Source organism: Myotis brandtii, unplaced genomic scaffold (genome assembly GCF_000412655.1).
Source record: "Myotis brandtii unplaced genomic scaffold, ASM41265v1 scaffold167, whole genome shotgun sequence".
Classification (NCBI taxonomy): Eukaryota; Metazoa; Chordata; class Mammalia; order Chiroptera; family Vespertilionidae; genus Myotis; species Myotis brandtii.
This window is the reverse complement of record NW_005356128.1, coordinates 538965-544219: the sequence shown is the minus strand read 5'-3', so window position 1 is coordinate 544219 and position 5255 is coordinate 538965.

Below are 5255 nucleotides of genomic sequence, written 5' to 3'. Positions count from 1 at the left end.
TTAAATTTATAGTATTTATTAAGCACTTTCTATGTGTACAATACTGGGGTAAGGAGTACGAGTGAAAGAAAAATAAGACATAGTCTTTGATCTTAAGAATCAGAGTCCAGCCTGGCCAGTGTGGAGCAGTGGTTGAGCATTGACCCATGAACCAAGAGGTCACTGGTTGGATTCCCAGTCAAGGCACATGCCCAGGTTTCAGGCTGGATCTCCAGTAGGGGACATGTAGGAAGCAGCCAAAAGATGATGTTTCTCTCTCATTGATGTTTTTATCTCTAGATCCCTCTCTCTTCCTCTCTCTGTAAAAATCAATAAAATATATTTTTTTAAAAGAATCAGAATCCAGCTTGTGCAATAGACACATAAACCAAGATTTTAATATAAAATGATCAATATTTCAGTAGACTAAAACATAGAGCACCATGGGAGTACAGAGAAGGAAGCCTTTAAATATGTTTATCATTGAATGGATGGATCTACTTAATGTTTGGAGATGTTCTTAATGAAATACTACTTAAGTCCTTTACAATTACAAAATCCTGAGATCCTGTTTAAATGTATTTCCACATTGTGAGGTTGAGCCTATTCTACTCCTGTCCTTTAATGGGAGGTGTACTAGTATCAGTTCATGAGTCAGCTGCTCTGCATTTTCTTCCCAATTTGACATTTGACTTAACTTTGAGACACAGTCAGACCTCTCCAACTTTTTGTTTCTCAGTCTTTCCATCTGTAATTTGAGATGCTATACCTGTTATGAACTTCTTTACAAGGGTAAATGAAACAATGGTATAATGCTCAAAGTGAAAGGGGAAAAAACAAGTTTGTGTTCTGTTACATAACATGGAAATGATGTGTGGCAAATACAAACATAATCAAAAAGGCTAATTATCTACGTCAGTGCTTCTCAGATTATAATGTCCATATAAATAATGTGGAGATCTTTTTAAAATATTTAAATTAAGACAGTCTGAGCTGACCCCAAGTTTCTGTATTTCTCACAAGTTTCTAGTTACGCTGATACTCCTGCTGCATGAACTATATTTTGAGTAGTAATAATCTTAGTAATTTCAAGCCCCACTGTGAGTACAGTTATAATTTTCACAATTTTTCAATGGGTATTTCCTTATCAAAGCACTAAAGCATCATTTAAGGTGGCAGTTCTCAAACGTTTTGGTCTTAGAATCTCTTTAATCATCTTAAAAATTATTGTGGAACAAAAAAATGTTCATCTCTATTTGTATTTGCCATATTTAAAATTAAATCTGAGAAAATTTTAAAACAGAAGAATACATCAGCATATATCCTATTATCTGTCATAATAATAACATCATTCCACATCTTGAAGCCTCAGGAAAACTCCACTATGTGCTCATCAGAAAATGGGAATGAAAAATCAAATAATGTTTTATTATTATTATAAAACTAGAGACTGGGTGCACGAATTCATGCACAGGTGGGGTCCCTCAGCCTGGCTGGCGATCGGGGCTGATCAAGGGGGCCGGCCTGCCAGGGGGTGGGACCGTGGGAGGGTGGCTGGACAGGGGAAGGGACCACAGGAGGTTGGCCCCAGCAGCAAGCTAAACAACAGCCAATTCCACGAGGAATCAGGCTCCCTCCTCCCTCCTGTCTGGGTCTAGAGTGCAGGTGATCCAGATTCAGGACTGTCAGGGCCCCCACAACAAGCTAAGGCATGGCTGATTCCGCAAGGAATCAGGCTTTCTCCTCCCTCCTGTCTGGGTCTGGGGTGCAGGTGAACCAGATTCAGGGCTGTCAGGGCCCCAGCAGCAAGGTATGGGTCAGTGCACATCATAGCTACCAGCTGGTTGTCTGGACATTCTGGTCATTCCAGTCATTCAGTCATAACGGTTGCTTAGGCTTTTATATATATAGATAAACTGCTGATTTTAAGACATTTACTTTTCAGTGTACACAGCTATACTACAAATTCTGCCAAATAACTCACATAACAATCTACATATAATCTTCTAACTTACTTAAAGATGCACTTTCAGAGGGCCTTACCATACATAAACCAGCATGTTAGATACTCAGGCCCTCTCATTAAAAATGTAAGGTTTAGAAGCTTTTTAGTTTTATATAGTCCCATTCGTTTATTTTTGCCTTTACTTCCCTTGCCTTTGGGGTCAAATTCATAAAATGTTCTCTATGACCAAGGTCCATAAGTTTGGTACCTATATTTGGTAAACACACAATGCAATATACAGGTCACGTATCAGAAAGTGATTATAGAGGACTGGATAGAGAAGATCTGGTATATATGCACAATGCGATACTATTCAGCCATAAGAAAGGATGAAATAGCACCATTGCAACAACATGGATGGACCTTGAGAACATTATTCCAAGTAAAATAAGTCAGAAAAAGCTAAGAACTATATGATTTCACTTGTATGTGGGATATAAAACTGAAACTCATGAACAGAAACAGCAGTGGGGTGATTGTCAGAGGGAAGAGGGTGGGGGGAGAAAGGGGTCCTAATATATGGTTACAGGAGATTTGACTTTTGGTGATGGGCACATGGTATAATATACAGATCTTATAACCCACACCTGAAACCTATATGTTCATGTTGATCAATGTCACCCCAATAAATTTAGTAAATAAATTTTAAATTTTAAATATGTTATGGTTCATTTATTTATTTCAGCTTTATATTCCACAGGAGTGAAATCAAATAGTTCTTGTCTTTTTTCTGCCTGACTTATTTTGCTTAGCATGATATCCTCAAGATCCAAAAACCTCATAGACACAGACAACAGTATGGTGGTCCCCAAAGGAAAGGGGGTAGAGGGTATAAAAGGGCAAAGGGGGTCAAATATATGGTGATGGAAGGAAATCTGATTTTGGGAGGTAAACACACAATGCAATATACAGATCACGTATCAGAATTGTACACATTAAACCTATGTACTTTTATCAACCATTGTCACCCCAATAAACTTAATTTAAAAATTATATAGTTTATACCATAGTTCTTAATCCTGGGAACTGTTTAAAATACCAATATAAGCCCCATCCAAATCAATTAAATTAGTATCTCTGAAAATTAATATTGTTTAAAAAGTTCAACAGGTGATTTGAGTGTGTAGCCAGGATGGAAACCCATTGGATTAAGAAGGCAGGCTGGAAATAACAGGAGCCCAAAGTAGAAGTGTGCACATAAGGCAACATTGCTTAGTGGTGCCAGATGGCCCAGGTTAAACTCTTGGTATTAATGCTAACTAGCTGTACCATATTATAAAATGTACTTATCTTCTCGCACCTTCAATTTCCTTACATTAAAAATTTACAGTTCATAAATTGGGTTAGTAATGATTCCATTTCAACAGAGTTGTTCTGAGAACTAAATAAAGTAAGGCATGGAAAGTATAGCTCCTGGAATATGATAAATGTTCATTAAATCTTAGCATTATGATTGCCCTGAAGAATCTTACCAGTAAGATGTGAATTAAGCAAGTCTTGCAGGATTGGATGTTGTGTGGAAATATTTCATATGAACATTGGAGGAAGACAAAATTAATTAGAAGGCAATTACAACTCTCACTATTTCCCCAACATAAATTCGCTTAATACAGTTCAGGGGTATGATTCAATAGGGAGTTTTTGGTTTTGTTTCTTTAATCCTTGATGGAGAAAAGGAACTACACCAGTAGATTTGGCTGGAACAAAGGGGTTTTTGGCCACTGTTGATGGGTTTTGAAAGGGTTTATTGATTTCAAACACTAGAGCTTTTATGTCCTGATAAAGGGCTCCCCTGAAACCATGACAAGCCAGGCTTGCTATACTGCATACACAGTCCAGTTTACTGTTAGTATATAAACATTGCTTTGGCATTAATATAGCAAATATGAATAAGAGGGTCCTATTCATAAATAAAATACTTGGTTAAGAGGCAAAGCCACCACAGAGTTAATTTGTCAGTAAAGTCAAAAGAAACAAGAGGAATAAATAGAAAAACTGGTGTCAGCATCCAGTAATACTTTGGATATATGGCAATTACCTGGTTAATTTAGTCCATGAGGAAAAATTCAACTCTTTTAAATTGTCTATCCACAATAACTAAAGTATTTAAACAATTAACATATCTCTACATTGTGTTGGGTAGATGGGTAATGTTCAAAACATGCTTTAAAATGGTATCCTATATAATAAAAGCCTAAAATGCAAATCGACCTAATGGTGGAAGCACCAGTCGCTATGACACTCATTGACCACCAGGGGGCAGATGCTCAACGCAGGAGCTGCTGCTGGGGGCAGCTCCTGCGTTGAGCGTCTGCCCTTCAAGAGGGAGGCAACCGGCAGCAGCAATGGGGGGGGGGCGAGGCTCCCCAATCTGATGTTAGGATGGGGGAATATCCATAGGAAGGTATGCCCTTAAATTAGCAGAACCATAAAATTTAATCCTAATACTACCATTAGCTGGACAGATTAAAATATTGAGGCTACAAATCTGTGGTTTATTCAGCTTGGCCACACTGGCCTTTCTACTTTTATATTCCTGTTCAACCACAGCATTTGTAAGATCAGGGCAGTGGAGAGCAAGTGCCTTTCCCGCTGGATAGAGGGACTTGAGTGCCAGCCTCATGTGCGTCCCCAGGTTTTCCAGCAGATGCTGCCATGACCAGGGGCCACAACCCAGGGATGGGCAAGCCGAGGAGCGGACTCTTCCTCCCTGTGCCACCACCAGGACCACAGGCCCTCCCCACCTCCCTCTGCCTTGGGGCCCATTTCCCTGACTGCAAAGCCAGCAGTGGCCAGTGAGTGAGCCACCAACCCAAATGGCGAGTCACAAAGACGGAAGTGCACCCCCACAGCCCTCCGCTCATAACTCCTCCTGAGCCCCATCCACCCCGCCCTGAGCTCACCAGCAGCCAGTCAGCTCCCCAACCTCTCACAGTTCCTCCCCCACCCCCGCCAGCCCAGCCCCCAACTGGGCCCCCCACTCTGGACCCTGACATCCCCCAAGGGGTTCTGGATTGTGAGGCTCTATGCTGTGGCTTATAAACTGCTACATCCCACACACAGTTGAACAAGGAAGGTGGCTTATGCAATATTTGAAAAAGATCTGTGGCTGCTTAATCCTAATTCATCAGAAGAATCTCCAAACTGTCCACATCCTCTTTATTCTACATGGGGATGAACATGCATTCCTATATATTGGGAACAGTCTCTTAGATTTAAAAATTAAAACCTGGCAAGGCTACTCTAACACTGAAAAAACAGGATGATGCAG